We start from the raw sequence: 23329 nt of genomic DNA on the forward strand, positions 1-23329 counted from the left end.
TGTGCAGAAGCTTCTAATCTTGATGAAGTCCCAATAGTTCATTTTAGCTTTTGTTTCTCTTGCCTTCAGGGATGTATCTTGCAAGAAGTTACTGTGGCTGAGTTCAAGAAGGGTGTTGCCTGGGTTCTCCTCTAGGATTTTGATGGGATCTTGTCTCACATTTAGATCTTTCATCCATTTGAGTTTATCTCTGTGTCTGGTGCAAGAGAGTGGTCCAGTTTCATTCTTCTGCATGTGGATGTCCAATTTTCCCAGCACCATTTATTGAAGAGACTGTCCTTCTTCCAGTGGATAGTCTTTCCTCCTTTATCGAATATTAGTTGACCATAGAGTTGAGGGTCCACTTCTGGGTTCTCTATTCTGTTGCATTGATCTCTGTGTCTGTTTTCGTGCCAGGACCACACTGTCTTGATGACCACAGCTTTGTAGTACAACCTGAAATCTGGCATTGTGATGGCCCCGGCTCCGGTTTTCTTTTTCAATATTCCCCTGGCTCTCGGGGTCTTTTCTGATTCCACACAAATATTAAGATGATTTGTTCCAACACTCTGAAGAAAGTCCATGGTATTTTGATAGGGATTGCATTAAACGTGTAAATTGCCCTGGGATGAAAACAATTTTCCAGGAACTAAAAATTTAATCTCCTCGCCGTGTAAAGGTTCCACTCTGCAGTGGAATTCAAAACCGGAGCCACAAACCATGTGACTTCGAGAAAGTCATCTAACCTTTCTGGGAGTCTCAGAACCTCCCTGATATGATAGAGAAAAACCAGAAGCATTTCACTGTATCAAGGGGAGATGAATGAGATCAGTCACGTGAAGTGCTTACACAGTGCCTGGCACAGGGACAGCATTCAACACTGTCCACCCTGATCATCGACAGCCAAGATAGAAGATATTATTTTGCTTCTGCATTCCTTTTTGTTAAATACATATTTTTTAAGATTTTATTTATTTATTCATGAGAGACACACAGAGAGGCAGAGACATAGGCAGAGAGAAGCAGAATCCCTGCCGGGAGCCCGATGTGGGACTCGATCCCAGGACGGCAGGATCACGTCCTGAGCCGAAGGCAGACGCTCAACCACTAAGGCACCCACGAGTCCATGTATCCCTAAATATGACTCATCTGCATCACTCTTGACACATATTAATAAAAAAGGCAAAGATCTCAAAAAAAATGTGAGAAATTAAAAATCTGAAAAAGTTACCATCATCCACAAGCTCCAGTCCAAAGACGGAAGGGCAGGAGGACCGTCGTTGGTCTGCTAAAGCCTTGCCATGCTGGGCACTTGGCGTTGTCTTTCAGTCCCCACGAGCACCCCATGGCACAGGGTTGTCACCTGCTCTGTGTGGCAGAGTCAGGCACAGTCCAGAGAAACGCCCAAACCTCTCCCGAGAGAAACCTGCTCTTACCGCACTAGTACTTCCTGGCGCAGAAGTGAGTTTGTGCTGCAGCACGTGACCCCACCCCTCTGATCCCTTGTGGGTTAGACAGGGAAGGAGGTCTCAGCAATGGCAAATATTATTTCAGGTCTGTCCACCAGGGACAGGGGCTGGGTGGTGGCTGCCCAAGAGGATCAGACCTTGCTCAGGGATTTTGACTCAGGATTCAGAGCTGGTCAGCAGGCGGCAGGAGGAGCAGAGGAAACCAAGGGGACGGTGTGAGTTACCAAAACGATGGAGCTCTAGAAGCACAGACACGCTCTAGAGGCAGGTAGCCCCCCTTCCCCTCGTGGCCCTGGAGACGGGCCTATCCTGAGAGGGAGGCAGGAGGGGTACCAAGCACTGCCGGGGCCCTGCTGAGGCCCGACACCAGGAGAACGTCCTGATGAGTGAGCAAGGTGGAAACAACCCTCCAGGAACTAAAAATTCTTCTCTCTCCAGGAGAGCGGGAGGGAGGGAGGGATAAGAGAGGAGGAAGGAAGGAAGGTAAGAAGGAAGGAAGGAAGGAATGAAGGAAGGAAGGGAGGAAGGAAGGAGGGAGGGAGGGAGGGAGGGAGGGAGGGAGGAGGAGGAAGGAAGGAGGAAGGAAGGAGGGAGGAGGAGGAGAAGGAAGGAAGGAAGGAAGGAGGGAGGGAGGGAGGGAGGGAGGAAGGAAGGAGGGAGGGAGGGAGGGAGGGAGGAAGGAAGGAGGGAGGGAGGGAGGAAGGAAGGAGGGAGGAGGAAGGAAGAAGGAAGGAAGGAAGGAGGGAGGAGGAGGGAGGGAGGGAGGGAGGAAGGAAGGAAGGAAGAAGGAAGGAAGGGAGGGAGGAAGGAAGGAAGGAAGGAAGGAAGGAGGGAGGGAAGAAGGGAGGAAGGAAGGAAGGAGGGAGGGAGGGAGGAAGGAAGGAAGGAAGGAAGAAGGGAAGGAAGGAAGGAAGGAAGGAAGGAGGGAGGGAGGGAGGAAGGAAGGAGGGAGGGAGGGAGGGAGGGAGGAAGGAAGGAAGGAGGGAGGAGGAAGGAAGAAGGAAGGAAGGAAGGAGGGAGGAGGAGGGAGGAAGGAAGGAGGAGGAGGAGGGAGGGAGGGAGGGAGAGGAAGGAAGGAAGGAAGGAAGGAAGGAAGGAAGAAGGAAGGAAGGGAGGGAGGAAGGAAGGAAGGAAGGAAGGAAGGAAGGAGGGAGGGAGGAAGGAAGGAAGGAAGGAAGGAAGGAAGAAGGAAGGAAGGAAGGAAGGAGGGAGGGAGGGAGGAAGGGAGGAAGGAAGGAAGGAAGGAGGAAGGAAGAAGGAAGGACTAAATACCAGGTGTGATCATGTTTTCCTTTAAGCTACTGTCCAGGGCGGCCGCACCAGAGACCTCATCTTTGTGGAGCAGCCACACTGACCGACGTCGCTCGGCGTCTGGTGCTCACCGTCGTGTTCCTCAAGGCCAGCAACCATCCAGTTTGCAGAGACAACCGGGAAGTTTCAGCAAATTGGTTCAGCGACCACCACAGGCCGATTTTTCTCTTGGGGTCGCCCTTGCAGTGAGCCATGCCCCTCCCCAGGTGACTGCTGCCTGGAGGGCTTCTCTAAGAGGATCTACGTCTAGCCCAGTCCCTCGGGGCTCGCGCCGAGACTTCAGTGCTAGATCCAGGAGCCGGCTGACAAGCATCCACAGGCACCCCGCTCCAGCCACATCAAGATTATTTTCTCCCTAAAGAAAAAAACATATCTAAGAAGGGGAACATATAGTTTATGTATGTACGCACACGCACACGGGGATCGTTTATATAAATTCCTTTGTATCTACATCCTCGGATGCGTGTGTGTGTGCGTCATGTACGTCTACATGTGCATGGGCGTGGGTGTGTATACACACGTGTAGAGAGAGACATGCACCTACAGTTTATTATATATCAGGTCGCTGGAACTTAGGCTGAACTTTTATTTATTTATTTTTAAATTGTTTTTTTGGGGGAAAGAGAGAGATGAGCTGGGAGGAGCAGGCGGCGGGGGGGGGGGGGGGGGGAGAAGGAGAGAGAGAACCTCAAGCAGACTCCCGGCTGAGCACAGACCCTCAGGCAGGGCTCACCCTCACCATCCCCAGGGCATGACCTGAGCCCAAATCGGGGGTCAGACGCTCAACCAGCGGAGCCATCCAGGCGCTGCACGTCCGCTAGCCCTTTAATAAGCGAAACTACATGCCGTTTTTGGAACAGGCACTAAGATAATAGCGTATTTATGGCCCAAATTCTAGTCTAGAAGTTTTGACTTTTAAACATCATCAGCCCCTATACTTGCGTCCAGAGGCTCTCGGGCACATCTAATTATCATTTATATTAGCATCTGATAAGCGCTCACTCAGCCTCTGACTCTCAAGAGAAAGTGGTGCCTGTTTCAGCTCGTTCCGTTCGAATTTCTGATCTGGAGAGCACAGGCGATCGCAGTCGCACAGCCACCCATCAGACAGGCTTCTCTACAGACTGCCAGCGGGGCTTTACCAGCCCAGCTAGAGTGTGTGTTATGTGAGGGTGAGGCCAGGCTGGTAGATCTCCTTCGACGTGTGATTGCAGCCCAGAATGTTCCACAGCCCTTGCCTTAGCAAAGGGCGCCAAGGCTGTTCTCCTGGGAGGCCCTCAAAGGACACAGCTGCTGGCACTTTAAAAGCACCGTCAAAGCCACTTCACAGGAGATAACACCTAAGAAGCAGTCTTCAAGCAGGAGCTCGCCCTCTCCCCTAATTACCGTCCTGGAAATCCAGTCAGTCGCTGTAGGGAATCATATTAAAATTCCCACATTATTCCTGACCTCAAGGAGACAGGGAGGGTGAAAGTGCTCAAGGCCAACCAGAGTCAAGCTTTAATGCGACTCAATAAAATCTTGACCTGTTTTGACAGAGCCCTCGGCTCAGCCTCTCATTAACCCTAACATGTAGGATTCTTAATGCTTCCAAGGGCTGTAGAGCTTTTAGGTTAGAAGGTAAAGGTAGAGACGACAATCAAGGCAGAAGCATCATGAGAGACGAGGCGTTGGAATCCCAAGTAGCCGGCGCAGGTACATGGTCTGCGAGCCGTGCAGGGCCAAGTAGTCACATAGGCCGAGCACAAAGGCCCCCGCGGGCCGACCCAACTGCTCCTATTCCTCATGCCCACGTTTCTCGATTCCAGAGCAACTGCAGCTCTCCACAGTGACCCGGTGTCTCGTTGACTTTGCAGCCAAGGCAGCCTGGTCGCATATTCCTCAGAGATTATTATTTGGTTCCTCCCCCAGTCGCTATGGAGGTTGTGCACTGGCCTCGCTTCTTATCATCAAGGCGAACTTATCACCATTGCACTATGGCCAGTTCTTTATCTCTTCGGGGACAGACAAATTAGATTTGCAATTCTTGTCAAAAGTTTCATGGCGTTGTGCTCGCTTCGGCAGCACATATACTAAAATTGGAACGATACAGAGAAGATTAGCATGGCCCCTGCGCAAGGATGACACGCAAATTCGTGAAGCGTTCCATATTTTTGCTTTCTTGGATGGGTCTTGGTTAAAGGCCAATTGGTGCCCGTGTCCTAAATTAGGAATGTGCCACCCCACAGACCCCAACATCAACTCCACAAAAAAAAAAAAAAAAAAAAAGTTTCATGGCGTTATTTACACTGCCTCTTCCTCTTTCCTTTTTTCTTCATACTATAATTTATTATCTTTGTGAGTTAATCCAACTCACTCTTTCTCAATAGCTGGACTATTGGCAAGTTGAAACTCATCGAGAGGCAATAAAATACCACGCTTTTCCCTGAACCTTAAAAATAATTATCTGGGGGTGCCTGCGTGGCCCGGTCGGTTAAGCGTCTGCCATCAGCTCAGGTCATGATCCCAGGGTCCTGGAATCGAGTCCTGCATCGGGCTCCCTGCTCAGTAGAGAGTCTGCTTCTCCTCTCTGCTCATGCTCCCTCTCGTCTCTCCCAAATAAATAAATAAAATCTTTAAAAAGAAATAATTCTCTGGAAGGGTGCCTGGGTGGCTCAGTCAGTTAAGAGGCCAGTTCTTGATTGTGGCTCAAGTCATGACATCAGGGTCCTGGACGGGGCCCTGAGTCGGGCTCCGTGCTCAGCGGGGAGTCTGTTGAGGATGGTCCCCCTGCCCCCCTCCTTGCTCACGTGCCTTCTGTCTCTTTCTCTTTTTCTCTAAAATAAATAAATACTTTTTTTTTTTTAAAAAAAAAACAACAATTCTCTAGGGAGCCCTTCATTGGCTGTGGAAATGCCTGGATCAGGGTTTACAGTGGTAATATCCTTCAAGAGGGTCTAAGACATGAAGTTTGGGTTAAGCTGTATCTCTTCTTTCGTGTAGCTGCATGCCCCTTGGAGAAACCTCTGCCATAGAGGCCACAGGGCTCCACTTGGCTCAGAGTCTCAGCAGATTTTACTGGCTTTGCAATGCCTGAGACACCTTGGGACAGGACTGGGACTCACTTTATGCCCGAATTTATGGGGGAGAAGGTCACAAAACTTCTACAGATGAGATTGCCCACCTCAGCCCAAGATTACAAGATTTTTTTCTTGATCGTTCTCAACTCATTTCTTCCCCAAAACATCACCATTCATACCCAGGAGTAAAAGTGTGTAAAAGGCTTTTGACATTCATACTTTTGAGGCCTTGTTTCCTTTCTTCATCATGGGCTCAAGTGCACCTATTAGCCATTCTGCATTTCCACAACTTAGTTCAAGTTTGTGCTTTGAAGTTCCTGATTTATCTGAATTTTACATTTCAGATGAGAGGTGGGGGTTGGGGACCTAAGAGGGGGACATTTGAAGAGTTGCCGGAGACACTGTCCTGACTGAGTCCCACCAGTCCAGCTGCACCTGAGATGAATCACAACAGAACCTCCGGCGGGGAGATGCAAGCATTATTAGTATTTGGTAGGACTCCATGTGCAGAAGAGATCGAAAACTCCTGCTGTAAACAGCCAGGAGTCCCTTATCCTACTTCTTCTCTAGCCTCAGACACCCCCAGCCATGGGCCACCCATAGCCTCTTGCTCTCAGAATCAGGCAAAAGAACAAGCCCAATCCTGACCCCAGAGAGCACATGGCTTTGCCCCCCCTGCCCCTCCCCCCCCCAGAGAGCTACCTACGGGAAGACAGTCCTGGGTCAGCAGATGTTAAACTTTTAGGGTGTTTATTTATACACCTTTTCTCCAAGGCGCAGGTGAAGCAGAGTCTTCCTTTGCTGGAAGGCTCGTCTTTAGGGACTCATGAGTCACTTCACAGAGTTCAAATCTGATAGCAGCAGCGGGTTTCATGTCTAATCAGTTGTGACTCGCTCGACCTAAAGAGATTAACACAAAGGGAAAGAGAAAATGTAAGCAGTTTGGTAATCAGGGCTCCTGAGCATCACCTAGGAAGGCCCAGGGGCTTTCTCCCCCCACCCCCGAGCTCATAGAAGGATGACCCAGGGCTGGGGTGTAACACTGTGGTCGCTAGGGCTGCAGGGCCCCAGACAGGCGGGGTAGGACAGAGAAAAACAGTGAGCTCCAGAGGGCAGCCAAGAGCTACATGTCTCCCTGACATCTCATCAATAGTGCTGAGGGCACAATTGTAGGACTGGGGACTGGAGGTTACGTCTCCCCACCCTGCCCCGGAACCCCCATTCCCTGGGAGAAAGGATGGGTGGCAACCTGTAGCTTCAAGCTGCTGGGAGAGGCAGCCTGGACACGGGAGGGAGCTTTGCAATGGTGGTTTTGCAGGTGGACATGAGTGAAAAGAGGGCAGGGAGGGCGGCAGAAGGCCAGACTTGGGAGCAGGATTCCAGGGAGAGGAACCTGGGTGGTGACGGGCTGGGCAGCCCGTCCAGGAGGCCAGGCAGGAAGGAGATGTGTGGGGACTGGGTCTCCCTGGTGAACTGAGGGAAAATCCTTCAAACCGGGGCCTTTGTTTCCAGTTTTCCACACTAGCTCACATGGAAGAGAACACTTCCTCACAAGTTCCCCCTGTGCTCTGGTAATTTCTTCCTGTATCAAGTACGTGGCTCTACTGAGATTTTTCTAAGACTCTGGTACTTATTCACTTGTTCAGCAGAATAACTAAGTGAGAACAGCTCATTGAGCATCTCCGATGTGCCAGGAATTATGGTAAGTGCTAAGGACGTGACGGTGAATATGAAGTCGACATGGACCATGGGTTTGTGGTGCTTCGAGGACACTGTGAAGAGCTAGACGATGAATTTTAAATGTAGAAACGCACACTTACAAAATTATTACATTTTGGGCCCAGACCCCTGCTCGCAGATTACATTACATTACATTGATTGGTTGCAAACACTATGGTGAACAAGGAGGATGGCGTGATTGAGGGCTGGATGGGACCATCATGAGAGGCCTCCCTGGCGTGTGGGGAGGATGTGAAAGGCCGATGGGAGTGGCCCAGGAAGAGGACAGCCAGTGCCGTGGTGCCTAGGTGAGGAAGGGCTCGTGTGCCAGCAGAACCACCCAAGGGAGAGGGACGTGAGGTCCAGCTGCCGGAGACCAGCTAGGGCCACTGTTGTGTGGTCTGGGTTGCACTCATGCCTTCACCAGCCCCTCGGGTGCGTATGCAAAGGCATCGGGGGGACCCAACTGACTCTTAACACAGGACTGCAGCTGGTAAGTGGGTAAGAAATAGGACGGTGGCAGGAAAGGAGGCAGGAAGCTGCTCGGAAGGCTGTGGGAAGAGGTGGCGGTGCAAAGAAAGGAAGAGGAGGAAATGAGGATATGCTGCTGGACACAGAATCACTAGTGTTTGTGGGTGAATTCGTCATGGGGTCTGAAAGAAGGCAAACCGAAGGCTGACGCGGACTCTGGCTAAAGCCCTGGGGCACGCCCGCACCAACCCCGAGATGAGAAGCTGGGGAAGAGGGACTTTGGCAGTCCTAGAAATCCAGGGCTCACCCCAAACATTGATGCTGTGCTGCTCCTGGAACGGGCCTGTCAAGTAGAGCCGTGAAGTTGACGTGTGGGTTCACGACGCCCAGGCTGCGAGCAGGGGTCTGGGCCCAACGCACGTCTGTGAGCTGTGGCAGTGCGTGAGCTTGCTTGGGCTTCCTCACGGCATGGCGGCGTCGGGACTCCCCTGACGGCAGCCAGGGCCCCCCACCCCGCACAGTGGGTTCCAGGACACTCGGGCGGAAGCTCTAAGGCTCTTCTGACCTTACGTGAGAAGTTACAGACCTTCCCTTCCCACAAACTGTAAAGCTACACGGTAGGTGACTTAACTGCGTCTGATGCTTCCAGACTCCAGGTGGAAGCTCCGATTCTCTTACAGGGCCCATAATTAAACCACATTCTAAAATACGGATTTTTTTTTTTTAATTTGAAAACATACTAACCGACTGAAATATGAAAGAAGGGGCCTCGCTGCAGGGACCTCTTTGCCAGCAGAAGAGGCGACACTGGAATCATGAGACCATGAATAGGAGAGAGAACAGCCATTTTCCAAAGCATCAGTGCTCTTTACCACCAAACACACGAAATCTAACGTGGATCCAGTTCGCAACTAGAGTTACAGAGAATCCCCCAAAGTGCTTTCACAAATACAGTAGCTTCCAGCCCTGTTCCTTCTCCCTCTCGTTTGCCCAAAATCTTGTTTCTACAACTGCCATTCTCCTTTGCTCTTCATACGCCTCCAGACCACATCTCCAAAAACAATACACCAAAGCTGTACAGTATTTTTTTTTAGAGTTTCTTTAAAACTCTCTATTTAATTAAATTCCAGATTGAGATGTCCTACTAGTCTGTCTAGACAGTGACGGCAATTTGATTAAAAATAGTCGTGCACATAATTATATCAAGAATGTGTTAGGGTTACTGAGACCACAGTATTTAATTATGTCAACTTTTTTTATAATTAACATTTTTTCATAGGGAACTTCTGGCCCCGGTCCTAATGATGCCTTAGGAAATGTGTCTCACTAGTTCTATACTAATTCTTATTCCAAGGAATCTTTTTAATGCTACATCGATTGGAGTGAAGTCTTTTTTTTTTTTTTCCTTTTTGAATTGTATCAAAGCACCAAATGCCGTGGAGATGAATGCCGGTGGTGAGACTGCATTTGAAGGACGAGTAGGGAACACAGAGCAGTGACACCGAGGGCCAAGGGGCGGTGGCTCCCTCTGCACAGCTTCTGGTCCTCATCCAAGGCCAGCAGCTTGGTGTTACGAGTCAATGACAGATGAAAGACATCCCTGGGAAAGAGCAAAGCACCTGAAGCCACAACTGGAGTTATCAAGAGACATTGCCATTTTTTAAAAAACAGGAAGAATGTGTTTAATTCAAAAGGAAGTATAATAAAACAACCTGGTCGCTCTTTCAGTCCAGGAGTGAAATGTTTGGAATCCTCTGAACTACTGAAATGTCAAAGTTTCACCAGCATCTACAATGCTCAAAATTAGAACTACAATGGATATTTATTGAGAGTTCTATAGAAGACTGATGAGCACATATCTGAAAAACGTCCTTGCTGAATTATCATGGTCATACTCTTTGGCAGAAACCACAGTGTCCACAGGCCAGATCTGGGCGTCATCCGTGTCTCAGCCGCGCCTCCTCATGTTAGAAGTAGTCGAGAGATCTCATCCAAAATTATTCGTTCGTGCACTCGGCAAATACTTGCTGGGGCCAAATACCTTCATAGGTGCCAAGCTCCGTGCTCGATGCTATAAAAAAATACTACGATGAAAAAAGACGCGATCCTGGTTCTTGTGAGGCCCACGTCGGGGAAGCAAGATGGATAGTCCAGCAAGCAGTAAGGGAAAGCAGGGTGAACGCCTTGACCGAATCAGGGGCACTGCTGTGTGGGTGTGAAACGACCAGCACTGATTGAGTGTTTACGATGCACTAGGAGTTGTATCCCCTGCTTTCTCCCATGCCAGCATCACAGCAGCCCTTAAAGGAGGCTAATCCTATCATCTCCATATTTCAGATGAGCATTCTGAAGCCCAGAAAGCTTTGGGAATTTGTCCAGTATCATAAAAAGTCGCGCTTTCGAATTCAATGCTTTGATTTATCTCTTCTGGATTATAGTCTCGAGTCATTTATTTCAGGAAAGGACCATGGATAGTTTCATGGCAACAGCAGTGAATTGTTCAAATCCTATTGGGAATGTCAAAGTATTTTCTAATATGTTTTTCTTATCCTAATCCGTGGATAGAACGTTTGTAGTGTGGTGTACTGGGTGCAGACCGCGAGGCCGGTTAGACCAATCGGTACTTGAACCTGCCACTTGTTTGCTGCAGACAGAGCTGCGGCAGACAGACTGTGGTCCGCGTGACCTTCACCCGGGGTGTCGTACCCATAATTATGTTATGCTACGCGGCAAAAAAGACTTTGCAGATGCAATTAAAGTTCTAAGCCAGTTGACCTTAAGATACAGAGATTATCTTTTCTTTTTTTATATAAATTAATTTTTTATTGGTGCTCAATTTGCCAACATATAACATAACACCCAGTGTTCATCCCGTCAAGTGCCCCCTCAGTGCCCATCACCCAGTCACCCCCACCCCCCGCCCTCCTCCCCTTCCATAACCCCAGTTCGTCTCCCAGAGTTAGGAATCTCTCATGTTCTGTCTCCCTTTCTGACATTTCCCACTAATTTTTTCTCCTTTCCCCTTTATTCCCTTTCACTATTTTTTATATTCCCCAAATGAATTATCTTGATGGGCTCGCCTCAGTCAGATAAGATCCCTCACAAGTGGACAGCTTTCCCTGGCTGGGGACCAGGGATGCTTCAGAAGCCAAAGATCAGAGGCGTGACTCCGTGTGCCGTGGCTGGCCTACTGGGTACCTGATAGACGTCATGAGGTGTCTCGGGCATTTAGTAAATGGTAGATTTGATGTCGATTAAATCTTAATGAAAAGGCACTTTTATAATGTAAAATTACTTGCAAGTGTTTCTACCAAAATTTGAGTTTCATAGCCATGATTCTCTATTCCCCAGCCAACACCTAGATGGACCCAGCCAAGGTCGATCTCTATGTGCCCACTGGGCATCAATGTGTATGATCCCACCCAAACTCATCTTATTTCTGTGGATATAGAGAACTTTCTTTTACTGCTTGTTCTTACTCTTTTTTTTTTTTTAAGATTTATTTATTTTTTGTTTTATTCTTTTCTTTTTTATTGTTTTTTATTTCAAGTGGTGTTCAATTTACCAACATACAGAATAACACCTAGTGCTCTTTCCATCAAATGCCCCCCTCAGTGCCCGTCACCCATTCACCTCCACCCCCCACCCTCCTCCCCTTCCACCACCCCAAGTTCGTTTATTTATTTATTCATAAGAGACAGAGACAGAGAGAGAGAGAGAGAGAGAGAGAGAGAGAGAGGCAGAGACACAGGCAGAGGGAGAAGCAGGCTCCATGCAGGGAGACCAATGCGGGACTCGATCCCAGGACCCGGGGTCACGCCCTGGGCTGAAGGCAGGCGTTAAACCACAGAGCCCCCCGGGGATCCCCTTGTTCTTACTCAGATGCCCTTCATTTACACTTCTCCAGTCTGGTTCCCTGGGTCTGCGGTGTTGGAACACAATATTATAAGCACCAAAAAGCACCTCGGGGTTATGAGCCACGTATATTTATTTTTTGCATTATAATTTAGCAGTAAATAGCTCCTAATCCTTTTGGGGAAAGTCGGGATATATATATTAATCATCAATTAACTTCCCATGCCAAGCCAAAAAAATGAGTTATACATGTAGAAATAGACAAAATACAGATTTGTTAAAAATAGGACAAAATAGTCTTTACCTTAAGTTCTATGTTATTTTGAGTAAACCAATATGTCATCGTTTACCGTTAAACTTCATCAATAGGTCAATTACTGAAAAGTTGAAAATAAAATGAATTTTTGGAACTCACCTTTGTTCTTACAGCAATTTTTATATAAAGCAATATACCTATGGTGATTTCATGTGTTTTGTAAATTCGAAATAGACATAACGTTTTGTTTTCTTATTTCAATGTACATCTAACAAGGCAACTTAGGAAAATTTAAGGTGCTTTATAGCTCTAGTTATCCATCCATCCATCCATATATATTATATTATAATATATATATTATATAATTATATAATTATATAATTATATAATATAATAATAATTATTATTAATTATTAAAAATTAATTTATTAACTGATAATTAAAAGGCTTTTAATTATCAGTAGCCTTTGGATGTACTGAGCTATGATCTAGGCAAGGCACTGTTCCCATTTTTCTCCCTCTAAGAGTTTGCAATCCATTAGGGAGAAAAGAGAGATAAGAATAATCATGGTACAAGGTATACAAGCTAGATCTTGTATAAGTCACCTCCCAGGGCGGAGGGAAGGACCATCCCACCCTCAAGTAACACTTGGAGGCAATTCCTCTATACAGCAGTAGAAAGATATTCAGACCTTGATGCTCTATCATTCATTCTTCAGGTGACTTCAGGCAGGCAAGTTCCCCTCTCGGGGCTCTGGTGTTTTAGAAAATGAAAGGAACTCTCGATGTAAAACAGGAGGAGTCACTCGGTGCCTCAGGACCTCATGGCCAGTCCACTTGTTGTCCCTTGGCCTTCACCCAACTGAAGAGTCAAAAACAAAAAAGAAGTGAGAAACTGGGGAGGAATCTGGTTTTGGGCCTCTTTCTCTCTCTAACCGAGAGGCAGGAAACTGAGAGATTTGCAAAGGAGAAGGGAAAACCATGTGGGAACTTCCCCGGGAGACCTCAACAATGATAGAGAGATTAAATGGAGGCTTCCTTGATTTTTAGATCAGTGGTCACTGTGAATTTAGAACAAAAAATAATCTCATAGAGTCTTATCTTTACACCTAAAAAAAATCACTCAACACCCAACATAGCTAGAATTATGCCTACCAGGACTCATAAAACCACACACTTGCACTGTGCTCGTCCATCTCACCAGTATAGATGTAATGAGTAGAAACTCGTATCTAATACAAAATTCAAACTCAGATCTCCTTCCCTATGTGGAAGGTCAGTTACTTCCTTGCGCTTTTCCTAAATCTAGGAGTCACCTCTCACATCTATACTCTGCAGTCTGAGATCTTAAGATACATAAATGCCAGATAGCTTCTAAAATATATAAACATTATTTTTAACTTCAAATAAAGTGTTTTTTAAGAAGGCTTTAACATTAAAAAAAAAGAAGAAGGCTTTAACATTTTTGGCTAATTCCTCATTTTAATCTCTCTGAAATTATGCACCAATCCTGAAATTTGGGTCCTCTTAAAAAAAAGGAAAACTAGAAATTTGAAATATAGGGGGCCGGGTACCAACACCCGTCACATCGTGACTATGTACAAGGAACTGAGAACGTGACCTCGGAAGCCAGACCGCGTGGGTCTGCAGCCCATGCTCAGGAAGAAGGAAACTAGAGCTCACTTGTTGCAAGGAGGCATCTCAAAGAATTTGTGGACATATCTTTTTAAGTACCAGGCTACCTTGACAGGATTATGGTCAAGAGTAAACGAATCAATATGTGTAAAACATTGAGAACACGTAATGAGAGCTTGGTAAATGCCAGCACTCATCAAGATTTTTATTATTCATGGTGTATTCAGCTGCGTTCTAGGCACCGGGATCTGTCAAGGAGAGGTTAAGGCAGGGTAAAACCTACGACAGTCGGACTCTGGAGCCAGCATCCCAAACAAGGACGGAGCAACACGAGGGGGAGAAGAAAGAACACCAGGAAGCAAAGACAGGGCTGAGTTAGGTCAACCCCAAATCCCACCGTCCTTCTGGACGTGCCTTAATGTTTCCATCAGTTCAAATTGCTGTTGTTGATATTTTCATCCCAAATCATCCTCACTGGTAAACCCCTAAACACTTGCTCCCATATCTTACATATTAATTTGATCGTTGATCTAAACTACGGTGACCAGGAGGCCTCAGGGAAATCTATTTAATTAATCCAAATTTCATAGCACCTGCGTTTCATGTCTGGCGGCTCCTTTTCTTCCTGGATGTTAAACAGAAAGCGTGAACGGTGGATTAGCCGGTGGTGGCCTGTCGTTGTCACTTTGTAATATCAGTTTCATTTATAAAGAGTTAGACAACATTAGTAGGGAAATACAATAGAGTAGCTCCCCGCTAAGTATGCTCCTTAAGCATATTTTCATTTCTTGAGGAATATTTAGTTTGGAAAAGAAAAAGAACCACAGAAATTTTTAATAAATTAAGAAAAATTCCTATGTGGAGTTTTAGTTAATTATGGGAACTCACACACTGCTAATTCCTAGCCATCTATCTTTGGGCAGACTCTTTAAATTTCTTGTTGGAGTCGGGATATTTTCTTTGGTTTGACATTAATGATATTTAAAAATTAATTTTTCCCCCACAGGAAATATTAGTCTTTCGTTTGAGAGTCAATAATATTATTTTTCTCAGATAAATCATCAGCGAGTCAGCCAGCCCTGAAACTCAAGATTCATAAATTATAAAATCATGAGGTTGAAGGCATCTTAGGATCTCTGAGCCCTGTCCTTATATGGATATGGATGCTGAATCTTGGGAGGTAAAAAGAATTGCCCAGAGTCTCGAGATGGAAAGGGCAGACCCAAACCCAGTTTTCCTTCCCAGATCCCTTATTTTTTGGCTACACGATTGCTGGGCTTAGGAATAAATTCCGATTGTTATTTCAAATAAATAAAATTATGAATTGAATTTTAATTATTAATCAGTCATCAAAACGGGAAAGAAGCAGAAGCTGTTACATCCCCCCCCCCCCGCCCCCATCTCTAATGGGTGATGGAGCTGGACTTGACTTCCTCTGCTTGTCGCCCGGAGGGAGGATTTCTCACATTTTCTGTTCCTAAGCACCACAAGGTAGAGGTTGGGGAGGCTCCGTAGCCTCACGCAAGGGTCGTGAGCTTGCCAGTCAGCCTGTAATTACCCACCAGGCTGGTCTAACATGATTTGTGTTCCATGGCTTGGCCCTCCGAAGCTGCTCCCCCTCACCAAGAGATGCGCAGAGCTCCTCCTACGGTTGGCCGCCGCTCGAACACTTCTGAAGACAACTGAGGATTTCGTGGCCCTCAACCCGCGCTCTCCACGGCGTCGGCCTGCCCAGGGAACGCCACGAATAGCACTTATTCATCTTGTTGAAAGAATGTTGGCTTTGAACGTGCAGCGTGCACTTCAGGGAAAATCAGCTTTCACCTCTGTGCGTCCTTCTTGGCATCTCATGGCGGTATCTGAAAAGGGGAGGTTTCTTACAAAGGAGAGCAATTTTCTTGTTTTACATCAGCTTATTGAGTTTCTCTCTGAAAACTGTGGCCCAAATGTTTCACATTAGTTGATTCTCATTTCTCAGTTAATCACCCAGTCAACAGAGCCTTAACGACGGTTTTTTATATTTCAGTGTGTCTTGGACTTTCTAGAGCAGAGACTTCTTTGTCTGCCTTGGAGATAATTCCTGTAATTAAAGAATATTGCATTTCTACAAAGCCAAAGAGTATTTATTCATACACGAGGCCACGTCTCTGCCCTTTGGTTACTTAAATGTTAAATTGATCATCGTGGAGTTATTAAGAAGCGTGCAGTAGATGGATTCTCCAAGAGAGGCATGAAGGGGAAAGTCACAGAATTCAAATATTAGCTTGGAGAGTGGGTAAAACAAAAGACGTGGCATCTAGTTGCAAAACTCATAGGTATTGAAGCATCTTTTAAAAAAACAAACAAAAAAAACAAAGCCAGGAGAGCTGCTCACTTCTTCAGACGTCGCTTGCCCCATCGTGCCCAAACAGGAGTGGGGGAGGGCGGACTCGGGAGACCCTACTCTTAAACAAAACTGGTAGGAATGCATTTTATTCAATGAGATAAAAGAAAACAAGTGAAACCTGCTTCCACATCCCAATTTTCTGGAGTGACTGGAATTCGACCTCATTTATGTTGGGGGTCCAATGAGTGACATTTATTCGTGTCATACGAGAATCTAAGGGGCTAATGGTACCAGAAGACACGGAAGACGAGCTCCAGGCTTCCCTTGAAGGCCAAGAGTGGGCGTGCAAAGCCTTCACTGTGGGCCTTTACCCCTCATAAAGCCATCGTGCTGGACGCCCATATGTCATTCGGCAAACGCGTCTCCTCTTTAGGAATCCCTGATTCCTAGCAGGACCTTTTGAAATCAGATTTGTTGAGATATGACCCATATATCACACAATTAATTCATTCAAAGTATACAATTCAGTGGTTTTTAGTCCATCCACAGATATATGCAAACATCCCCGGGGCCAATTTGGGAACATTTTAACCACCTGAATAAGAGACTCCACACCCGTCGGCAGTAACTCCCATCACCCACCCCCAGTCACCAGTCCACCCTCCGTCTCTGTAGATTTTTCCTATTCTGGCTTTTTGTGTAGACGGAGTCATAGGAGAGGAGCTCTGCGACTGGCTTCCTTCCCTTAGCAGCCCATCTGCAAGGTCCGCCCATGCGGTAGCATCTATCGGAAATTTGTTCCTCCTCATTGCAGAATGCTGTGCCTTGTATGGATCGTGCGACATTTTATTCATCCATTCATCAGCTGGTGGACATTTAGGTGGTTCCCACTTTTTTGCTGCTGTGAACATCCACGTACAAACGTTCGTGTGCACATATGTTTTCACTTTTCTTGGGTATGTGGCATTGCTGGGCCAGATGACAACTTCACGGTTAACATTTCGAGAAAGTGCCAGACTGTTTCAAAGTGGATGCACCACTCTACGTTTCCTCCATCAGTGCATGAGGGGTCTGATTTTTTCACATCCTGCCAACACTTTTTTTATATGTTGTCTGTCTTTTTTATTGTAGCCATCCTGGTGCATGTGAAGTAGGATGTCATTGTGATGTTTTCATTTCCCTGATGACTAATGCTGAGCATGTTTTTACGTGCCTACCACTTTTTAAAAGCCCCAGTAACTTCCACTGCCTTCTTCCTAAGTGAAGCTCTTCCCCGCACCAGCTTCCAAACCTCAGAGCCCTCTCCACCCTTCAGGCACAGACTCTTCTTAACTCTGGTGTGAGAAAATTTGAATCTTGGGTTTGAAAGCACAGCTTATTGGAGAAAGAAGAATGGAAAAAGCGCACCTGCAAGGTAAAGAGACCCCATGAGTAGCCGCAAAGTAGACCTTCAGAGTGGACACTGAAGACATGGGCATAACCGGAAACAGCATGACCCTATGAGGGACACAGTGGGAGGACCCTCATGATTCCGTATTCCCACGGCCTGGCCTCTCGTTAAGAAAGGGTCAAGGGCAACTACTGCTCAGCCTCTCACTTCACATTGTGTCTAAACTAGCACGTGGGTAAACAAACCTCTTGATCATGAGACAAACAGCATCTGAAATATTTGTGCAAATTAGCAATAAAAATACTCCAGTTATAAAAAAAATCATAAAGATAGGGCCCCTGGGGGGCTCAGCGGTTGAGCATCTGCCTTCGGCTCAGGGCGTGATCCTGGAGACCTGGGATCGAGTTCCGTGTCGGGCTCCCTGCATGGAGCCTGCTTCTCCCTCTGCCTGTGTCTCCGCCTCTCTCTCTGTGTCTCTCATGAATAAATAAATAAAATCTTTAAAAAATCATAGAGATGATAAGTACAGCATAGGGAATATAGTCAATAATATTGTAATAATGTTGTAGGGTGACAGATGGTGACTATACTGATTGTGGTGAGCAACGAGTGATGTATAGACGGTCACATCACAGTGTTGTACACCTGAAACTACCACAACACTCTATGCCAACTGTGCTTCAATAATAACATTTTTAAAACAAATAAGTAAACATACATTTGTCTATAAAATATATATAAAATGACATATATAAAACTTATATATATGCTCAAAACAGGATAAAAGGTCCTTGGTGATACAATAATTTGATTGAGAGCTACTCTGAAAATCCGGAGAAGAAAAGAGAATCTCTGAGTGAATGAGAAGGGAAATGCGGGATATTTGTTGTCTTTGCTGCTTTATATCTGTAAAGAAAACGCTGCTCATATGGAGGGAAAACCTTATAATGCTTTCGCTCAGAATACCTTTATAATAATCATTGTATTCAAGTCTTTTTAAAAATGTGATATTTCTTATTTATTTGAGAGGGAGCATGCACATGCAGGGAGAGGGGCAGAGGGAGAGGGAGGAGCAGACTCCCCCCGAGTAGGGAGCCCGAGGCGGGGCTCGACCCCAGGACCCTGAGATCATGACCTGAGCTGCAGGCAGACGCTTCACCAAGTGAGCCACCCAGGCACCCTGCCCAAGAGCTCTTTGTCTTTAGCCAAATGTTTTCTGGGGGGAGCTAAGAGGGCTGTGTCCACTTGCTCCGACTGCTATAACCCGCACCACACACTGGGCAGCTCAAGCGGCAGACATTTATTGTCTTGTAGTCCCTAAGCCTGCAGGTCTGAGACGAAGGTGTCAGTAGGGTCAGTTTCTCCTGGGGCCTCTCTCCTGGGCTGTAGATGACTGTCTTCCTCCGGCAACTTCACAGCGAATATATCTTGTTGCCTGAATTATCTCTTTAAAGGCCCTATCTTCAAATACGGCTGCATTCTGAGGTGCTGAGAGCTAAGACTTCCACATGCGAATTTTGGAGGGACACAGTTCATCCCATAAGACTCAAGCAATAAGACTCATCCCATAAGACTCAAGCAATAAATTAATGAATTTGCAAAATATGAATCTATTCAATTATCACAAATAAGTCTGTGATTTAGACACCTATTTTTATTTTTTTTAAGATTTTACTTATTTATTCATGAGAGACACAGAGAGAGAGGCGGAGACACAGGCAGAGGGAGAAGCAGGCTCCAAGGCTCCACGCAGGGAGCCCAATGTGGGACTTGATCCTCAGACCCCGGGATCATGCCCTGGGCTGAAGACAGTGCTAAACCACTGAGCCACCTGGGCGCCCACATTTTTAATGTAAAAAGATAACAATAGGTGCTCAGAGAGACTCAGAAAGTTTTCTAATTTTATTTAGCAAGCCAGATACTTGTTTTTTTAACATAGCAAAATATCCCAGTAGTTAGTCCATTGTTTAACATTATAAATTCTAAAATAAATTTATTTTATTCATAAATTTATTATTTTTTCATTACATAGGAAAAATTAGAAGTACTAGAATAGAATATTCATCAACAATAAAATAATCAGATAGATAATAGTCATGCATACTATGAAATATTATACAGCTATTTAAAAAGTTAGATTTATAGGCATCGACCTAGTCATAAGTCCATGATATATTAAATGAAAAAATTAAGTTATTATAGTAAGCATATGTTCCTTGAACAATTTTTATGTTAAATAAAGGATAAAATTATATCCATAAAAATCTCATTAAATTATATTTTCAAAAAGTTAAAAGCATAACACAAATATTAAGTGAAGTTGTGTCCAAAATATATTAACTCATTCATGAAGAAATAAAAAATGATATAGTTAGTTCAAACATCTGAGAAAGAGAATTTTATATAGTCACTGAGAAAGGCATTTTTTTTTTACAAAAATGACAGTTAGTTGTTAGTTTAGACACAAACTGCTTAATATTTTACTGAGCGATAAATGATATATTTTTTTTTATATCTTTCTACCAGACAGCAATTACTGGGGTTGTTGTCGCTTTGCTACAACTTAACCACAACCCTTACAGAGTCGTAAAATATCCTAATTAATAGTAAATACAAGTCACACAAAGGTGTCCGTCCCTGAAATCCCAGGTGGACCTGCTGGGACAACTCTCTGCACCGTACTGCAAGGACACCCAATAATTCCTTCTATTTCTAAGTTTTCAATAATTTTCTTAGTCTTCCTGGTTCCATTAGACAACTATAAACATTATTCTCTGAGATTCCCGGAGGTTAAACCTATAATACAAAACGGGTGGGAAAATCATGCCTACTGTCAACTATCCAAATACAATTCACGTATGGAGTGACAAGGAATTCATCTGTGTGCGAAGCCTCACCCCCCCCTCCGCCCCCAACGGAGCGTGAACAACGCCAGAGACATTCAGAGTTTTAGCTGCTCCGAGGTTAGCACACGCCTACCTGTCGTGGCCTTTGCAACCCGGCCAAGGGTAGGCCGCGGCCTGGTCCCCTGGGGTCACGCCCTCTCCCGAGGGTCAGGAACTGAGGACTCCCGGCCCGACCGCGTGTGGGGGGACGTTGGAAAACCCGCAGAGGCCCTTACCTGCGGAGGCCCCGGCGGCTCACAGCTCTACAGGTGCGAGTGTTGCAAGAGTTGGTTTTGCATCAGGAGCATCTGTGGGTGCTTTTGAGGACATCACACGAGTCAGGTAGGGGAGCAAACGCAGGTAGGGGAGCACCTGACTCAGGCAGCCGTCGAGCCGCTGAGAGCAACTGGTACAGCAGGCGCGGCTCCAGGTGGCACCACCTCGAAGAATTCAGGAGCCCCCGTGCCAGGAGGCCTCAGTGCTCAGGACCCATCCTCACCTGAACTCCCCTGCTGACCCTCATGTGGGCCGAGCCCCACCCCAGGGTGGGAGCTGCACCCAGCCCTTACCCAGCTCAAGCGCTGCCCACCTTCCGGAAGGGATCCGGGGCTGTACCCACGGGCAGGCGAACGCAGACGGCTCTCCAGAACCTCAAGGAAATTTGCATGGATCTGAGGAAATACAAAAGATCCCTTGCTCCCTGGATGCTCGTGAAACACCCATGAGCTGCAGAGAACGGCTCCCTCCTTCCAGAAAGAAAGGGAAGGACAGGCAGAGACAGAGGCAGGAAGATGGACAGAAGGAAGGAAGGAGGGAAGGAAGGAGGAGGGGAAGAAGGTAGGAAGGAAGGAAGGAAGGAAGAAGGAAGGAAGGAGGGAAGGAAGGAAGGCAGGAGGGAGGGAAGGCAGGAGGGAGGGAAGGCAGGAGGGAGGGAAGGCCGACAGCCATCACTAAGGTATGGTGGTCTCGGCCTGCCTGCCCCTTGGCTTATCTCTTGGGCGGGCAGGGGAGCGAGGAAGTCTTAAGCAGCCTCCACCTCAGCACAAAGCCCGACCCGGGGCTCGATCTCCTGACCCGAGATGAGGCCCGAGCTCCAATGGAAAGCCGGACACTACGGGGCCTCCCTGCCGGGTGCCTCACAGCTGCACCTGAGGGGGGGACAGCAGTGGTGCCACTACCTTCTCCTTTGGGGGAGGCGGGCCTTTGCCCAGGCTTCCATAGCAGAGTCTGAGTCCCTCTATGGCTCTTACTTTTTTCTTATTAAAAATGTCGCCTGCTGCCAGTTTCAGCAGCTGTGGTCTGGGCCCCTAGGACAGCGGGGATGGTCACAGAAAGCCCAGCTTTCGCTCTAAGCAGGTGACCACGATCACAGGACCTTTTCTCAAAGACCTTTGTCCTCGAGTCCGATGCCGAGCTGCCACTGTGGAACCAACAGGCCACGTTCTCTGGGCTCTTCTCAAGCTGAGTGACATCAAGCAGCTCTTAAAACCCAAAGTCCCCACCAAAAAGGAGAATTACAGACCAATATCCCTGATGAACATGGATGCAAAAATCCTCAACAAGATACTAGACAATAGGATCCAACAATACATTAAGAAAATTATTCACCATGACCAAGTAGGATTTATCCCCGGGACACAAGGCTGGTTCAACACTCGTAAAACAATCAATGTGATTCATCATATCAGCAAGAGAAAAACCAAGAACCATATGATCCTCTCCTTAGATGCAGAGAAAGCATTTGACCAAACACAGCATCCATTCCTGATCAAAACCCTTCAGAGTGTTGGGATAGAGGGAACTTTCCTCGACATCTTAAAAGCCATCTACAAAAAGCCCACAGCAAATATCATTCTCAATGGGGAAGCACTGGGAGCCTTTCTCCTAAGATCAGGAACAAGACAGGGATGTCCACTCTCACCACTGCTGTTCAACATAGTTCTGGAAGTCCTCGCCTCAGCAATCAGACAACAAAAAGACATTAAAGGCATTCAAATTGGCAAAGAAGAAGTCAAACCCTCCCTCTTCACCGATGACATGATACTCTACGTAGAAAACCCAAAAGCCTCCACCCCAAGATTGCTAGAACTCATACAGCAATTTGGTAGCGTGGCAGGATACAAAATCAATGCCCAGAAATCAATGGCATTTCTATACACCAACAATGAGACTGAAGAAAGAGAAATTAAGGTTTCAATTCCATTTACAATTGTACCCAAAAGCATAAGATACCTAGGAATAAACCTAACCAAAGAGGTAAAAAGATCTATACCCTAACAACTATAGAACACTTCTGAAAGAAATTGAGGAAGACACAAAGAGATGGAAAAATATTCCATGCTCATGGATTGGCAGAATTAATATTGTGAAAATGTCAATGTTACCCAGGGCAATGTACACGTTTAATGCAATCCCTATCAAAATACCATGGACTTTCTTCAGAGAGTTAGAACAGATTATTTTAAGATTTGTGTGGAATCAGAAAAGACCCCGAATAGCCAGGGGAATTTGAAAAAAGAAAACCATAGCTGGGGGCATCACAATGCCAGATTTCAGGTTGTACTACAAAGCTGTGGTCATCAAGACAGTGTGGTACTGGCACAAAAACAGACACATAGATCAATGGAACAGAATAGAGAACCCAGAAGTGGACCCTCAACTTTATGGTCAACTAATATTCGATAAATGAGGAAAGACTATCCACTGGAAGAAAGACAGTCTATTCAATAAATGGTGCTGGGGAAATTGGACAGCCACATGCAGAAGAAAGAAACTAGACCATTCTCTTGCACCAGACACAAAGATAAACTCAAAATGGATGAGAGATCTAAATGTGAGACAAGATTCCATCCAAATCCTAGAGGAGAACAAGGGCAACACCTTTTTTGAACTTGGCCACAGTAACTTCCTGCAAGGTACATCCACGAAGGCAAAAGAAACAAAATCAAAAATGAACTATTGGGACTTCATCAAG

The 23329-nt window shown here is 46.2% G+C and overlaps 1 non-coding gene across 1 annotated transcript; it reads left to right on the forward strand.

Annotated features, from left to right (window-relative positions):
- Positions 1-4807: 4807 nt before the first annotated feature.
- Positions 4808-4914, forward strand: LOC121488420. Its single transcript, XR_005987049.1, has one exon. It is a non-coding gene; the product is annotated as a U6 spliceosomal RNA (small nuclear RNA).
- The last annotated feature ends 18415 nt before the right edge of the window (positions 4915-23329 follow it).

Source organism: Vulpes lagopus, chromosome 3 (genome assembly GCF_018345385.1).
Source record: "Vulpes lagopus strain Blue_001 chromosome 3, ASM1834538v1, whole genome shotgun sequence".
Classification (NCBI taxonomy): Eukaryota; Metazoa; Chordata; class Mammalia; order Carnivora; family Canidae; genus Vulpes; species Vulpes lagopus.